Source organism: Eschrichtius robustus, chromosome 15, assembly GCF_028021215.1.
Source record: "Eschrichtius robustus isolate mEscRob2 chromosome 15, mEscRob2.pri, whole genome shotgun sequence".
Lineage (NCBI taxonomy): Eukaryota > Metazoa > Chordata > Mammalia > Artiodactyla > Eschrichtiidae > Eschrichtius > Eschrichtius robustus.
In genome coordinates, this window is record NC_090838.1 from 94,978,762 (window position 1) to 94,997,948 (window position 19,187).

A 19,187-nucleotide genomic window follows, 5' to 3' on the forward strand; every position below is an offset into this window, starting at 1 on the left:
TCCCTTTACTCTGTCCCTATCAGAAACATTTGGGTCAGGACCTGTGGGTACCAGGAGCCCATGACTGCATGCCCTGCTTTTTCTCTCTCTCCTCCTTCTTTTCCTCTCTCTGTCAGTTTAATATTCTAGATTGTTAATTATCAAGAGTGGAAACTTTAACATCCCTTCCTCTGATTCTAACGCTGTGGTCTCCAGGGCTAATCCCTGCTGTTCTAACAACACTGACTGATGGGCAGGAAGTACGTAAGCTCGGAGACCTGGAAACTGAGCCGCTTTCTGGGCGGATCCAGAACTCAGATGGAGGATGGGTTTGCTTTCCCAGTAGGGGGAGTGTTTCATGGTGACTGAATTCCATCATTTCTCATCTTTCTCAGCATCACAGTTAACACACACACTCCCATTCTTCTCCATCTTTATTGAGTCTGGAAAATTGAAAACCAAAACACTATATCGATTTCCTCTGATAATATTTCCAGACTTCACTGAAATCAGACCTCTTCTCAGGAAAGATGATTTCTGCCTTGTGCTCAGGTTATTTTGAAAAAAAAAAAATCCAATAATCATTATCTGTTTGTGCTTTTATTGTGTTATTGTGTTATTGTGTGTACATAGCTGTGTTCCAGCTGTTTACTCAGTTGAGGTTTTAGGAGATGTAGATCTTGTTGACTTCCAACTGTAAGCTTTTCTTCCCAAAAAATGGGTTGCAAGAAAACAGCTTTAAAGAGATATATAGGGAGGTCTCTAAAGCTCTGTGGTTTCTATAATAATAAACTTTATTTACTGAGCTCCCATTATGTGCCAAGCTCTATACTAAGGGCTATACATTTATTACCTCATTGAATCCTCAAAACATTATTTGATGCAAGGTGAAGGAAATGGGGTTCAAAGAAGTCACATAATTTATCAAGGAATTAGTATGGACCTGTGAATGAGCTCTTATGTACGTAAGGACCTATGTATGAGGTTCTAGGTATGAATAGGGTCTTTGCATGAGATATTAAATATCATTGTTGCTGAAAAACATACTTAAGATCTGTCTTTTTACTAGAACGATGCTCATCTGCAATCCAGGCATTATTTTGTCTATTACACTATTAGACTGTGAATACTGAAATGTTTTGCTGCAGCTCGGGAGACAACCAAAGCCTCAGGAACAGGTGCAAGCACACAGCTTTCATGAAGTTTCCCACTTGATGCAAAACTGGGTAGACCACAGACCACGAGATATTGCTGTAGTCTGGCAGGTACCTTAGCTGCTCTCCCTGAGCAGTCTTTGAGGGCTGCTGCTAATTATGCCTGTTTTGGGTACAGTTACACCCCTGCTATGTTATAAATGAATCTCCTTCCTTAAGCGAATATCCTCTGTGACCTCTCCCCTTCTCTCTAGCCTATGTGTCCCCTCTCAAGTTACACTAGGCGCTGGCAAACGTTTAAAATAAAGGACCCAATAGCAAATATCTGAGGCCTCGGGGGCTACGCGATCTCTCTAGCAGGTTCTCACTATTCCCATCTGTATATGAAAGCAGCTATAGACGGTACATAAATAGATGAGCACGAGTGTTTGTGATAAAACTGTGTTTACCAACATGTATAATGAGCTGGATGTGGCTTGCAGGTTGTTAATTTGCCAACTCTAATTCTAATCATAATTAAAGGACCTTAAATGAATTAAAACGTATAAAACTCTTAGAACAGGGCCTGGCATACACTAAGTTCTATATGAATTAATAAAATAAAATCAAAACTTGAATACGTGCAATTTCCTAAATATATCATGTCCTGCGTGCCCCATGCGTTTGCTCCTGCATCTTCTTCCTGAAATTTTCTGTCCCTGGATTCCTCTGTGACCTTCAGGACTCGATCCTCCAGCTCCAGGACACTGTCTTTGCTGCACATCCCCAGTAGGCATAGACGTGCCTGCCCGTTTACCCTGTGCCTCGCGCCTGCCCCATCAGGGCGGCACACAGCAGCCCCTGCCCGGCCCGCGCTCCCGCAGACTGCAAGCTCGCTCACGCAGGGACTCCGTCCTCCACTTGAGTGCCTCAGTTTCTAACAGGAGAGGCTTGCAACATTTTTAATCACTGAGCAATGAAAATCTTCAAATGAATAAGCTACAAGTTGTCCATAGGGCCCCAGTAACCAAATTCACAATCTAAACAAAAGATTATAAATCTCTTCTCCCAATTTTTTCTCATTCATCACAGACATCAGGAAAAGGAGGAGGAGACGCGTCCGCTAGGGAAGGACTCGAGTAAGTTCTACAGAAGGAAATGTTTTGAGAACAGACGGTAAAGTACCAGGAACTACAAAGTATGAATATAATAAAGGTAAAGATTTTAAAAAGAAGGAAGTACCCTAAGAAGGAAGTAATATGAATGTACATGAAGGTGAGGAACTCATTTAACACTTACTATGTACGTTAAGACATTCTGTCTTTTAGTTTTTGTCTTAAAATGAGAAGTCTTACCTATGTATGTTTATATTTATTGAACAAATATAAGTGTGTGTGTGTGTGTGTGTGAGTAATATGTGGTGGGTGTGAAGAGGATCCAAAAATTAATAAAATGCTGAAGGTAAGACTTACCAATATATCTATAATAAGAGGTCAAAAGTAATCGAGTACAAAAGTGTAGTGACTATCTTCTGTTTCCTACAATCCAGCATTCCTTCCCCTTTATTTTGTTAACCAAACACCCTGCTTTCCTCATTCCCATTGCTTTGGTGGGACCCCTACTCATGCTGAGCCACCCACCACGAGACCCGCCCTTGACACCCAAGGTGAGGGGTTGGCTCTCAGCCAGTTCAATCACACACTCTCTCCAGAGGTTTTAAATTTTAATGAATGGACACAAGTTCAGAAAACGATTGGCCTTGAATATCTCCAAGGAGCGCCTTGCAGACGCTCACATTTTATCCTTATTCGCTAGCTATCCAGTCCGGCTCTTCCTTTCCACTGATTCTATGACCTACCTTAAATCTTTTTTTTTTTTTGACCTAAGTTAGAAGCAGAGTCTGTTGCCCATCACCAAAACATCCTAACTGACACAATCAGAGAAGTGAGATAAGTTTAAGAGAGGGCTTCCCTGGTGGCGCAGTGGTTGAGGGTCTGCCTGCCAACGCAGGGGACACGGGTTCGAGCCCTGGTCTGGGAAGAGCCCACATGCCGCGGAGCAACTAGGCCCATGAGCCACAACTACTGAGCCTGCGCGTCTGGAGCCTGTGCTCCGCAACAAGAGAGGCCGCGACAGTGAGAGGCCCGCGCACCGCGGTGAAGAGTGGCCCCCGCTCGCCGCAACTAGAGAAAGCCCTCGCACAGAAACGAAGACCCAACACAGCCATAAATAAATAAATAAATAAATAAAAAGAAAGTCTTTCTTCTTGTTTAAAAAAAAAAATATATCGAGTACAGTTCCCTGTGCTATACAGTAGGTCCCTGTTGGTTATCTATTTTATGTATAGTAGGTGTATATGTTAATCGCAAACTCCTAATCACTAATGAACTTATATACAAAACAGAAATAGACCCACAGACATAGGAAACAAATTTAATGGTTACCAAAGCGGAAGGGGGGAGGGATAAATTACAAACAGGAATAGTTTTAAGAGAAGAAAGGAAACAAGAATACAGCTGTGTTGTAGGGAAGGCAAATTTCTGATGGCTTCCCTGAGAATTTGCCTAACTTCCACCGTCGTTACCTAGCAGCTAGTCTCAGAACCAAGCTGTGGGATTTCTCTTGATCCCCACTATGTTTCTTCATCTTGGAGCATCTCTAGCCTCACCTTCAACCCCCTCAACCTCAGTGTCGAGATGACCATGCTCTCAACAGAGCAATCACTTAGGGCTTTAATTGTAAGAGCATCGGCTGAATCCACTGCCACTGTGTCTTACGAACTGATTTCTCTCCTGTGAGCTCTTCCAGGTGGAAGGATTAAGAAATAGAAACCCAGCATTCTGTGAATCCCCAGGGTGTATAATGAAAGTGTTGAAAGTTAGTGACGGTAAAGCCTGCCTGGAATTATAGATGTTTACAGTTTTTTCACTTTCTTTCCCAAACAATATGATAAATCCATTCATGGATTTGACTGATGTTCAAGTAATGACAGATGAATTGATCAATTTTTTCTCTGATGGAGTTTTTCCTTTTCTCTGGGTATTATCTTATAATTCTTGCCAGGAATTACTTTTTACTCAATAGAAATAATCTTAACCTCCTCAATAAATCAGCTACCGGGTTTTTTTCACATACACTATCAATAAGTTTTGGAAAATTTATTTGCAGACTTAAATGAAGAGTACCTTTGAATAAGTGAGTTTAGATTTTAGCCATCATCTAAAGATTAGTATATATTTGGACTAACAGTTAATGACACGGGGAATTCAGCACTAGTTCAGGGGATTATCATGCAACACACAACAAAAAGAGGTACATTTTAAAGGATGAAAAATGAATGAGGAAACAATTATTAAGGATTTCCACTGTCGTTGCCTGGACCACGAACTCCCTTATAAAAATATCACGTCTCATTCATTTCTGTGTCCTCAGGTCTTAACGGAGTGCACGAGCTCTCATTAATTCAATGTCCACTGCACTGAATTTAGCTAATGAAACCCACAGCACACATACATACGCAAGTGCATATTTATTCAAAATAATGTTCAGGTACAGTGGAGGTCACCACTGAAATATGCAGGTAGTACAATTAGTGAGAGGGAAAGAGCGAAACAATTGACCCTCTCTGTCCATCTTTTATTTTCCTACTTTTGGTAGATATTAATTCAATAAACAGTGCATTTTTCTCCAAACCCTCACTCTTACTCTAAAATGCAAAGTAAAGATGTAGAATTAAATGCAAAGTGACACTTGCCCTTGGTCTCAGGAAAGCAAGAGCAGTCAGTGAGACCCGTAGCTCCACACTAAAAGGGAGCAATGACCATTCTACCCGGCCCGTCATGTCATTCCCTGCGGAAACCCACAGAGCCAGGCCAGTTTGTCAGCTCTCAGGAGAAATCTGAATTTTTGGGGAAATCTGGTTTTAAGGCGTTCATATATGTCAGAATTCTGTGACTAAAACACAGCAGACCTGCAGACTGAACCCAGCTCATGCAACATCTCCCTGCTCCTGGGAGAGCCAGAGAGCTAAGTAAGAGCTGAAAGCTCAGTGAAAACACATCACCAATCCCAGTAACAATCGTAACAATAAACCATTATGTTTCTACTAGTAATACAGGTTTAGGTTCACATGACTAGTATAAATTATTGGGATGGAAAGAGAAAAAGATCCTATCCACCTGCCCAAGATTTTATTCCCCAGATATAATGACCTACTTTGGCGAGGTGGAGAAAAGAAAAGAACAGACAAATGGGCCGAAATTCAGGCTCTCACCTCCTTAGCCACAGCCCAACAGCATTTAATAAGCAAAAGAATCAAGTTACTGATCGAGGGAGAAGATGGCGGAAGAGTAAGACGCGGAGATCACCTTCCTTCCCACAGATACAGTAGAAATACATCTACACGTGGAACTGCTCCTACAGAACACCCACTGAACGCTGGCAGAAGACGTCAGACCTCCCAAAAGGCAAGAAACTCCCCACGTACTTGGGTAGGGCAAAAGAAAAAAGAAAAAAAAGAGACAAAAGAATAGGGACGGGACCTGCGCCAGTGGGAGGGAGCCGTGAAGGAGGAAAGGTTTCCACACACTAGGAAGCCCCTTCGCGGGCGGAGACTGCGGGTGGCGGAGGGGGGAGCTTCGGAGCCACGGAGGAGAGCGCAGCCACAGGGGTGCGGAGGGCAAAGCGGAGAGACTCCCGCACGGAGGCTCGGCGCCGAGCAGCACTCACCAGCCCGAGAGGCTTGTCTGCTCACCCGCCGGGGAGGGCGGGGCTGGGAGCTGAGGCTCGGGCTGCGGTCGGATCGCAGGGAGAGGACTGGGGTTGGCGGCGTGAACACGGCCTGAAGGGGCTAGTGCGCCACGGCTAGCTGGGAGGGAGTCCGGGAAAAAGTCTGCAGCTGCCGAGGAGGCAAGAGACTTTTTCTTACCTCTTTGTTTCCTGGTGCGCGAGGAGAGGGGATTCAGAGCGCCGCTTAAAGAAGCTCCAGAGACGGCGCGAGCCGCAGCCATCAGCGCGGACCCCAGAGACGGGCCTGAGACGCTAAGGCTGCTGCTGCCGCCACCAAGAACCTTTGTGCGAGCACAGCTCACTCTCCACACCGCCCCTCCCGGGAGCCGGTGCAGCCCGCCACCGCCAGGGTCCCGTGATCCGGGGACAACTTCCCCGGGAGAACGCACGGCGCGCCTCAGGCTGGTGCAACGTCTCGCCGGCCTCTGACGCCGCAGGCTCGCCCCGCCTCCTCCGTACCGCTCCCTCCCCCCGCCTGAGTGAGCCAGAGCCCCCGAAGCAGCTGCTCCTTTAACCCCATTCTGTCTGGGCGGGAAACACACGCCCTCAGGCGACCTACACGCAGAGGCGGGGCCAAATCCAAAGCTGAACCCGGGATCTGTGCGAACAAAGAAGAGAAAGGGAAATCTCTCCCAGCAGCCTCAGGAGCAGCGGATTAAAACTCCACGAACAACTTGATGTGCCTGCATCTGTTGAATACCTGAATAGACAATGAATCATCCCAAATTCAGGAGGTGGACTTTGGGAGCAGGATATATTATTTTTTCCCCTTTTCCTTTTTTTGTGAGTGTATGTGTATATGCTTCTGGGTGAGATTTTGTCTGTATAGCTTTGCTTTATAATAGCTTTATTTTACTTCACTATATTATAGCCTCTTTCTTTCTATTTTTTCTCCCTTTTACTCTGAGCCGTGTGGATGAAAGGCTCGTGGTGCTCCAGCCAGGCATCAGGGCCGTGCCTCTGAGGTGGGAGAGCCAACTTCAGGACACTGGTCCACAAGAGACCTCCCAGCTCCACGTAATACCAAACGGCAAAAATCTCTCAGAGATCTCCATCTCAACATCAAGACCCAGCTTCACTCAATGACCAGCAAGCTACAGTGCTGGACACCCTATGCCAAACAACTAGCAAGACAGGAACACAGCCCCATCCCTTAGCAGAGAGGCTGCCTAAAATCATAATAAGGCCACAGACACCCCAAAATACACCACCAGACGTGGACGTGCCCACCAGAAAGACAAGATCCGGCCTCATCCACCAGAACACAGGCACTAGTTCCCCCCACCAGGAAGCCTACACAACCCACTGAACCAACCTTAGCCACTGGGGACAGATACCAAAAACAACGGGAACTACGAACCTGCAGCCTGTGAAAAGGAGACCCCAAACACAGTAAGATAAGCAAAATGAGACGACAGAAAAACACACAGCAGATGAAGGAGCAGTGTCAAAACACACCAGACCTAACAAATGAAGAGGAAGTAGGTAGTCTACCCGAAAAAGAATTCAGAATAATGATAGCAAGGATGATCCAAAACCTTGGAAATAGAATAGACAAAATGCAAGAAACAATTAACAAGGACGTAGAAGAACTAAAGAGGAACCAAGCAACGATGAAAAACACAATAAATGAAATTTAAAATACTCTAGATGGGATCAATAGCAGAATAACTGAGGCAGAAGAATGGATAAGTGACCTGGAAGATAAAATGGTGGAAATAACTACTGCAGAGCAGAATAAAGAAAAAAGAATGAAAAGAACTGAGGACAGTCTCAGAGACCTCTGGGACAACATTAAACGCACCAACATTCGAATTATAGGGGTCCCAGAAGAAGAAGAGAAAAAGAAAGGGACTGAGAAAATATTTGAAGAGATTATAGTTGAAAACTTCCCTAATATGGGAAAGGAAATAGTTAATCAAGTCCTAAAAGCACAGAGAGTCCCATACGGGATAAATCCAAGGAGAAACATGCCAAGACACATATTAATCAAACTGTCAAAAATTAAATATAAAGAAAACATATTAAAAGCAGCAAGGGAAAAACAACAAATAACACACAAGGGAATCCCCATAAGGTTAACATCTGATCTTTCAGCAGAAACTCTGCAAGCCAGAAGGGAGTGGCAGGATATACTTAAAGTGATGAAGGAGAAAAACCTACAACCAAGATTACTCTACCCAGCAAGGATCTCATTCAGATGTGATGGAGAAATTAAAATCTTTACAGACAAGCAAAAGCTGAGAGAGTTCAGCACCACCAAACCAGCTTTACAACAAATGCTAAAGGAACTTTTCTAGGCAAGAAACACAAGAGAAGGAAAACACCTACAATAACAAACCCAAAGCATTTAAGAAAATGGGAATAGGAACATACATATCGATAATTACCTTGAATGTAAATGGATTAAATGCTCCCACCAAAAGACACAGACTGGCTGAATGGATACAAAAACAAGACCCATATATATGCTGTCTACAAGAGACCCACTTCAGACCTAGAGACACATACAGACTGAAAGTGAGGGGATGGAAAAAGATATTCCATGCAAATGGAAATCAAAAGAAAGCTGGAGTAGCAATTCTCATATCAGACAAAATAGACTTTGAAATAAAGACTATTACAAGAGACAAAGAAGGACACTATATAATGATCAAGGGATCAATCCAAGAGGAAGGTATAACAATTGTAAATATTTATGCACCCAACATAGGAGCACCTCAATACATAAGGCAAATACTAACAGCCATAAAAGGGGAAATCGACAGCAACACAATCATAGTAGGGGACTTTAACACCCCACTTTCACCAATGGACAAATCATCCATAATGAAAATAAATAAGGAAACACAAGCTTTAAATGATACATTAAACAAGATGGACTTAATGGATATTTATAGGACATTCCACTCAAAAACAACAGAATACACATTTTTCTCAAGTGCTCATGGAACATTCTCCAGGATAGATCATATCTTGGGTCACAAATCAAGCCTTGGTAAATTTAAGAAAATTGAAGTCGTATCAAGTATCTTTTCTGACCACAACGCTATGAGACTAGATATCAATTACAGGAAAAGATCTGTAAAAAATACAAACACATGGAGGCTACACAATACACTACTTAATAACGAAGTGATCACTGAAGAAATCAAAGGGGAAATCAAAAAATACCTAGAAACAAATGATAATGGAGACACGACGACCCAAAACCTATGGGACGCAGCAAAAGCAGTGCTAAGAGGGAAGTTTATAGCAATACAAGCCTACCTCAAGAAACAGGAAACATCTCGAATAAACAACCTAACCTTGCACCTGAAGCAATTAGAGAAAGAAGAACCAAAAAACCCCAAAGCTAGCAGAAGGAAAGAAATCATAAAGATCAGATCAGAAATAAATGAAAAAGAAATGAAGGAAACAATAGCAAAAATCAATGAAACTAAAAGCTGGTTCTTTGAGAAGATAAACTAAATTGATAAACCATTAGCCAGACTCATCAAGAGAAAAAGGGAGAAGACTCAAATCAATAGAATTAGAAATGAAAAAGGAGAAGTAACCACTGACACTGCAGAAATACAAAAGATCATGAGAGATTACTACAAGCAACTCTATGCCAATAAAATGGACAACCTGGAAGAAATGGACAGATTCTTAGAAATGCACAACCTGCTGAGACTGAACCAGGAAGAAATAGAAAATATGAACAGACCAAGCACAAGCACTGAAATTAAAACTGTGATTAAAAACCTTCCAACAAACAAAAGCCCAGGACCAGATGGCTTCACAGGTGAATTCTATCAAACATTTAGAGAAGAGCTAACACCTATCCTTCTCAAACTCTTCCAAAATATTGCAGAGGGAGGAACACTCCCAAACTCATTCTACGAGGCCACCATCACCCTGATACCAAAACCAGACAAAGATGTCACAAAGAAAGAAAACTACAGGCCAATATCACTGATGAACATAGATGCAAAAATCCTCAACAAAATACTAGCAAACAGAATCCAACAGCACATTAAAAGGATCATACACCATGATCAAGTGGGGTTTATCCCAGGAATGCAAGGATTCTTCAATATACGCAAATCAATCAACGTGATACACCATATTAACAAACTGAAGGAGAAAAACCATATGATCATCTCAATAGATGCAGAGAAAGCTTTCGACAAAATTCAACACCCATTTATGATAAAAGCCCTGCAGAAAGTAGGCATAGACGGAACTTTCCTCAACATAATAAAGGCCATATATGACAAACCCACAGCCAACATTGTCCTCAATGGTGAAAAACTGAAACCATTTCCACTAAGATCAGGAACAAGACAAGGTTGCCCACTCTCACCACTATTATTCAACATAGTTTTGGAAGTGTTAGCCACAGCAATCAGAGAAGACAAAGAAATAAAAGGAATCCAAATCGGAAAAGAAGAAGTAAAGCTGTCACTGTTTGCAGATGACATGATACTATACATAGAGAATCCTAAAGATGCTACCAGAAAACTACTAGAGCTAATCAATGAATTTGGCTAAGTAGCAGGACACAAAATTAATGCACAGAAATCTCTTGCATTTCTATACACTAATGACGAAAAATCTGAAAGTGAAATTAAGAAAACACTCCCGTTTACCATTGCAACAAAAAGAATAAAATATCTAGGAATAAACCTACCTAAGGAGACAAAAGACCTGTATGCAGAAAATTATAAGACACTGATGAAAGAAATTAAAGATGATACAAATAGATGGAGAGATATACCATGTTCCTGGATTGGAAGAATCAACATTGTGAAAATGACTCTACTACCCAAAGCAATCTACAGATTCAATGCAATCCCTATCAAACTACCACCGGCATTTTTCACAGAACTAGAACAAAAAATTTCACAATTTGTATGGAAACACAAAAGACCCCGAATAGCCAAAGCAATCTTGAGAACGAAAAATGGAGCTGGGGGAATCAGGCTCCCTGACTTCAGACTATATTACAAAGCTACAGTAATCAAGACAGTTTGGTACTGGCACAAAAACAGAAATATAGATCAATGGAACAGGATAGAAAGCCCAGAGATAAACCCACGCACATATGGCCACCTTATCTTTGATAAAGGAGGCAAGCATATACAGTGGAGAAAAGACAGCCTCTTCAATAAGTGGTGCTGGGAAAATTGGACAGATACATGTAAAAGTATGAAATTAGAACACTCCCTGACACCATGCACAAAAATAAACTCAAAATGGATTAAAGACCTAAGTGTAAGGCCAGACACTATCAAACTCTTAGAGGAAAACATAGGCAGAACACTCTATGACATACATCACAGCAAGATTCTTTTTGACCCAGCTCCCAGAGAAATGGAAATAAGAACACAAATAAACAAATGGGACCTAATGAAACTTAGAAGCTTTTGCACAGCAAAGGAAACCATAAACAAGACCAAAAGACAACCATCAGAATGGGAGAAAATATTTGCAAATGAAGCAACTGACAAAGGATTAATCTCCAAGATTTACAAGCAGCTCATGCAGCTCAATAACAAAAAAACGAACAACCCAATCCAAAAATGGGCAGAAGACCTAAATAGACATTTCTCCAAAGAAGATATACAGATTGCCAACAGACACATGAAAGAATGCTCAACATCATTAATCATTAGAGAAATGCAAATCAAAACTACAATGAGATATCATCTCACACCAGTCAGAATGGCCATCATCAAAAAATCTAGAAACAATAAATGCTGGAGAGGGTGTGGAGGAAAGGGAACACTCTTGCACTGTTGGTGGGAATGTAAATTGATACAGACACTATGGAGAACAGTATGGAGGTTCCTTAAAAAACTACAAATAGAACTACCATACGACCCAGCAATCCCACTACTGGGCATATACCCTGAGAAAACCATAGTTCAAAAAGAGTCATGTACCAAAATGTTCATTGCAGCTCTATTTACAATAGCCAGGACATGGAAGCAACCTAAATGTCCATCAACAGATGAATGGATAAAGAAGATGTGGCACATATATACAATGGAATATTACTCAGCCATAAAAAGAAATGAAATGGAGGTATTTGTAATGAGGCGGATGGAGTTAGAGTCTGTCATACAGAGTGAAGTAAGTCAGAAAGAGAAAAACAAATACCGTATGCTAACACATATATATGGAATCTAAGGAAAAAAAAAAAAAAAGGCCATGAAGAACCTAGTGGCAAGACGGGAATAAAGACACAGACCTACTAGAGAATGGACTTGAGGATATGGGGAGGGGGTGGGGTGAGATGTGACAGCGAGAGAGATTGTCATGGACATATATACACTACCAAATGTAAAATAGATAGCTAGTGGGAAGCAGCTGCATAGCACAGGGAGATCAGCACGGTGCTTTGTGACCACCTACAGGGGTGGGATGGGGAGGGTGGGAGGGAGGGAGATGCAAGAGGGAAGAGATATGGGAACATATTGTACATGTATAACTGATTCACTTTGTTATAAAGCAGAAGCTAACACACCATTGTAAGGCAATTATACTTCAATAAAGATGTTTAAAAAAAAAAAAGAATCAAGTTACTGAATTGTTTACTTTTTTAAATAAAATACTATTCTTTCTACAATAATGCCACATTTATTTTTATTTGAAATACTTAAGTAGAAAAATAAAAGGAAGAGTGCAATTATAAGGATTAGGCCAAGGATTAGGAAAGCATGGTTAACAGGACTTTCTGTAGTCTATGCGCTGCAGTACCTAAAAGAGTACGTAGGGAGCTCTGGGTCAGCAAGGAAAGAGAGAGATGAACAATAATACATATCTTGTCTTGCTTACTCACAATACCAGCACAGTGTGAACCAGTGCTTATTCCGAGAGGATCACAAGTGCATAATTACATGTATCTTTAAATAAAATTTGACTTTTATGACTCAACTTCCATGGCATGCAAAAAAAAAAAAAAAAAAAAATTAAAAGCTATTATGGGGACTGCCCTGGTGGCACAGTGGTTAAGACTCTGTGCTCCCAATGCAGGGGGCCTGTGCTCGATCCCTGGTCAAGGAACTAGATCCCACATGCATACTACAACTAAGAGCTCACAAGCCACAGCTAATGAGCCAGCAAGCCGCAACTAATGTCCAGCACAACCAAATGAATAAATAAACAAATATTTAAAAAATAAAAATATAAAAATAAAATATTCTTAAAAAAAGTTACTCTTAAAAAAAAGTTATTATGCACATAAGCCTGGCATATAGTTGGTGATCAATATATATTTGTTGAAAGAATGGATTGTTTTCTTACCATGTTCAGCACAAGAGCATATACGGGTCTTAGACATTTATAACTAAAATTAACAGGAACATACCACTGGGTCTGCTTATGTAACCATCTAAAAGCCATTAATTATAGACTTATTGCAGTTAATAAAATTCAATCTGAATATAAACATAAAAATATATACAATAAAGAAATACATAGAAATTATAGGTTAAATTGCTTTACTATTATTTGGACCAAAGGTGAACTCTTTGCATACGGAATAAATCTTCTTTTAATAATCCAGGGTGTCTCTAAAACTATTTTACATTACGAGTATAGGTAAAATGTTTATCCTTAATAAAATTTGGAAATCTATTTGTTTATTTATTTTAAGGAGTTAATCAGTAATATAAATAATTACAGTGTTAATTTCTGTTCATTTTTATATCAAATACCTTCTGAACATCCACATCTATTAAGTTGTTGAATCATGGGTTGGATAGTGGTAAAGATAACGTTCATTTCTGTTTTCTTCCTTACTGAGCAGTAATGTCAGAAGCGCTTACTTACAGAATGTGTTTACATTCAACATGAACAGAGTAAACGATCAAAATCATCAGTTACAATGTGCAGAACATGACACCCAATCCAGACGATTCTCACTGTGACTAAGGAATGATTAATGTCTCACTGCTATGAATCAGAGAAGATGCAGCAAATGGCCCATTACACTCACATTCACAGACTCACTGTAAAATTGAATTAAGTGCTTACAGAGTTATTCATCTCTAAAATAGCAAGATAATTATTAGAAAAAAACTAGCAAACAGACCTATCTTTAGTTTCTAGTTTTTATGATATTTATCCCCTAAAAATCTAGGATTCCACAATTTTAAACATAATAGTCCCCAAAAGATAGCAGATGTATCTTAGATGACATCAGGCCTGCTTGGTGATACTGGGAATAAAAGAAATTGTCTTATACAACATTGTAAATCAACAGTATTTCAATAAAATTTTTTTTAAAAAAGAAACTGTCTTCCGTGGTTAAGGAGTAGGTCTTCATGTCTGCTGGATTAAAGCTGGGCTCTTCACTGCAATATCAAATTTCTCCTAACAGGAGAGCATGATTTCTCTCTGGCAACAAGAGTGACGGCTGAAGAATTGGCTTATCTATTTTCCTCTTCACTTCTAAGTAATACTAATAATACTAATAATATTAGTACTAATAATAATTCAGGTGAATAGCAGGTGGAAAACTAAAGTCCATTCTCAATTATTCATCTTAACTGGGTTTTAATTTCCTTAAATGCATAAAATATTTCTTGTGAGTACTTAGTACAGAATCCTTTATGTTACTAAAGAAAAATATACAGAGTTCAAGAATCTCCTGGGCTAACACAATTTTGTTTTGTCATTAAAATATGATGTTGAAATTCTGAAACCTTTATACACATGTACTGGAAGTGAACAACTAAGCAAGTGATGGAAGATGATGGAAATCAGGTATCTCACTGTTGGAGTTGGAGGCTGCAGAAAAGTGAGGGGAAGAGGCTCAAATGACCCCTCGGGAGCTGGACTAGATTGGGGGACATCAGTATGAACTGGTGCTTCAAAACACATACAGATGGATGTACCGATACAGATGGACCTATGTAGACTATTTATAGATATGTTCATACACAGTGGTTAGTATTCATACATATTTCCAAACTCTTTTATCTGAAAGGAGCTAGAAGAAATGATATTCCAGAAACAATGAGCTCACCCACGACCATTGTCCATAAAACAAACTAGAGTTCTTTGGCAAAAGGGCTCATTCTACAGCAGAGGTGGGAGATATACAAAATGAACTTGGAACATCGTGTCGTTGTAGAAGGTAAAGAAATGCTAACAGACACACACACACACAATGGGGGACATCAAAGGGGTACAGTAGACAACTGTAAAACTCCTAATTCTAAAGCTGGAACAATTTAAGCAACAAAATAAATAATTCAGTTGAGATAATACTAATATAAATATATATAAATATATATATAAATATAAATATAAATATATATATATATGGTAAAATAGACAAATCTTCCATGCAGAAGAATTCCAAGTAATGTATGTAGCTATTCCCCCCCAAAAGAGGTAGAGTATAACTTCTCACCCCTTAAACGTAGGTTCCTATAGCAAATTTTCCAAAGAATATAGTGTGGAAAGGGGGAGAGGAGGGGAGGGGAGAGAAACTTTTCAGTGGAGATAACGTGACAACACGACCTCAACCGCATAATTAAGGTCAACATCAGCAGTGGGTTGACAGCATGTATTCTTGATACGATACGAGAAGAATGGTATTTTACCTCTGTGATCTTCCTCCCCAAAACCTGTAATCACAATCTGATCATGAGAAAAACATCAAACAAATACAACTGAAGCACATCGTGTAAGTTACCTGATCAGTACCCTTTCAGATGGTTGAGGTCATCAAAAACAGGAAAAAGTCTGAGACACTGTCACAGCCTAGAGGAATCTAAGGAAACGTGGGGGACTCGATGTCATACGGTATCCTGGACAGAAAGGGTAGAGACTAAGGGTATCTGAATAAAGCATGGGTTTTAGCTAGCAAGAATGTATTTTAGTTCAGAGTGACAACCGTACCACACTAATGTAAAATATCAACAATAGGGGAAACAATGTGGGATATATGGGAACTCTTTTATCTATTCACAAGTTTCCTGTCATTTAAAAATATTCTAAAATAAAAATTCATCGAAAAAATATATGACGTTGATTTTTCCCGTATTGGAATAATGGTAACTGTAGATTTTTTGTTTGGTGTTCTCCTACATGAGAGCTTGCTTCCTCTCCATGTTGTTGACATTTACAACCTCTTACTGACTGCAGTGCTGAAAACTGGCCCGTGCTGCCAGCCATTTCCCAAATCCTTACTGCCGATACCTAGGATATAGACAGTGAATCTCTACTACGCTTTTAATTATATTTACAACTATAAGAAATGTGTTGGTTATCAACGTCAAAATCCAGTACCGGCACATCTCAGAGATACTGCAGGTTTGGGTCCAGACCACCTCACTAAAGCGAATATTGCAGTAAAGCCAGTCACACAATTTTTTGGGTTTCCCAGGGCATATAAAAGTTATGTTTACTCCATACTGTAATCTATTAGGTGTGCAAAAAACCAACTAAGCATCTAAAAAACAATATAGATACCTTATTAAAAATACTTTATTGCTAAAACATGCTAACCATCATCTAAGCCTTCAGCAAGTTGAGGGAGTAACATCGAAGGTCACTGATCACAGACCTCCATAGCACATGTAATAATAATTTTAAAGTTTGAAATACTGTAAGAATTACCAAAATGTGACTTAGAGACATGAAGTGAGCAAATGCTAAAATTGGCCCAATAGACTTGTTTGATACAGACTTGCCACAAACATGTAATTTGTTTTTTAAAAAAAATTGGAATATCTGCAAAGCCCAATAAAACAAGGTGTGCCTGTGTTACTACTGCTATCACAAACCTGTCCAGGCTGGATGTTCTCAGGGAGCCCATCCATTACGTATCATATTCCTATGTTCTCTGCAAGAAGTTTTTGCAATCAATACAAATGCACATGTAAAACTATTTTCTCAAAAGAGCATAATTTAAAGTTAATGGAGAAAGTTCTCAAAAGGATGCAAGAAAAATGTTACTCTAGTTTTGAAAAATAGTCTTTCTACCTTTAAAGCAACATATAGTACAGTCATATAGTTTCACTTGTACCCAGAGAAAAAGAAATCAATATTATTATTAAGTATAACAGAAGTCTTTATTTTCTAACTGTTTAATAGTTTAACTGACAAAGAAAAAAGCACACTCTTATATATCAAATGATCAAGCAAATATAAAGGGGAGAAATGGAATGTAATTATAACTTGCTAACAGTAAGCAGCATTGAAACTTATTAAAATTAAATTTCTGGAAAGAAGACTAGAAAAGGTCTATGAAAGAAAGCGTCAGGTGTTTACACATTATGAAATGCAAGCATACAATTTTGGCTAACTCACTTGTTTTTCTTTATATTACAGCCAATTACCTTAATAAATCTTTTTGTACTGGGCTATGATTTTTAAAGAAAATTAAGGCATTAAATAATTGTCCCAAAAATGTTTATTCCAGATATCCCATTTGTCTTCAATTCAGTTCTATAAACCAGGGTCCCTGAAGCAGAAAATTAGGATCAGTGAGAAGATTTTGAAATTTTACCTGGTAGACCTCCGGCCGTTTGCTGGTTCCACAGCCATCTTTGTTTCCATGGTTTATTTGAAACCCCAGCTAGAAATAAAGATGTGGAGTAGCAATACTAACCCTGCTTCTAAAGACTGAAACAAGAGCACTGTGCAGAACTCAGGGTGCTATCAAGGATTGCGTAGAAATTAAAAGTGGCTCTTTCTCAATAAAAATGGGAAGATTCCTACGTTGACCAAATATATCAAGGAATAAGTTGGTCTCAAATATAATTGGCTTAAAAACTTTACCAAATAGTATTATTGGAAGCGATACCTGTTGGGTTCTTTTCCCCCAACATTTTATTATAAGAATGTTCAAATGTACTGATAAATTGAAAAAACTGTATAGAGTTTTTTGTCTTTGTTTCTGTTGTCTATAGCTGGCCAGTGGTTTCAGCAACGTCCATTGAAAAGGCTATTCTTCCTCCATTGAATTGCTTCTGCACCTTTATTAAAAATCAGTTGAGCTTTTTTGTGTGGGTCTATTTCTGGGTTCTCTATTCTGAGCCATTGATCTGTGTCTATCCAGCTGCAATACCACATACTCTTGATCACAGTAGCTATACAGTTAAGTCTTAATATGAAGTAAAGTAATTTAGCCCACCTTATTTTTATAAAGATTGTTTTAAATATTCTGAGGCTTGTGTTTTCCATATAAATTTTAGAATAAGCTTGTGTAAGTTTATTTTTAAAAAGTTTTTCTGTGATTTTGAAAAGAATTGCACTAGAACTTTGGGGAGAATTTACATATTTAGTCTGTTGAGTCTTCTAGTCTATAAACATGGCACATCTCTCCATCAGGTCTTTGATTTTTTCCATTGGTATTTTGTGATTTTCAGCATGTAAATTCTGTACATGTTTTGTTAAGTTATACTTCAGTACTGATGTTATCTGGGATAATAGTAAATGATACTGCTTATTAAATTTTAGTTTCCCCACATTTATTGTACATATGTAGAAATATAATTGATTTCTGAGTATTTATCTTGTATTCTGTGACCTTGCTGAACTCATTTATTGGTTCTTAGAGTGTTTTGGTAGAATCCTCGGAATTTTCTACTTAGAAAATTATGTCATCTGAAAATAGGGACAGTTTTATTCTTTCCAATATGTATGCTTTTATTTTATTTTATTTTGTTTTATTTTTTGCTTTATTGCTGTGGCTAGAACTTTTAGAACTATGTTCAAAAATAAATGATGAATCAGACATTTTTGTCCGATTTTTGTGTTTGTCTTGTTCTTTATCTTAGCAGGAAATTATAGTTTTTCTCTATTAAGTTTCATGCCAGCTGCAGTTTTTTTGGTAGAAGTTCTTTATCAAGTTGCTATTCTTTTTATTGTTTCTGAAAATAGAAAGTTAGATTATTGATTTGAGCCACTAAAATTAATTCTCTACATTTGTTGTATCCCATAAGTTTTGGTAGGTTGCGTTTTTGTTTTCATGCTCTCAAAGTATTTGCTAATTTATCTTGTGATTTCTTCTTTGACTGATTGTGTTTAATTTCCACATATTTGTTAATCTCCAAAATTTCCTTTTGTCATTAATTTCTAATTTCATCTATTGCATTTACAGAACATACTTCATATGATTTCAATTTTCTTTTAATTTATTGAGACTTCTTTTATGTCCAGCATGTTGTGTATTATGAAAATTGTTCCATGTATACTAGAGAAGAATGTTTATTCTGCTGCTACTAGGAGTGTTCTATAAACATCTGTTAACTCTAGTTGGTTTATAGCGTTTTTCCAGTT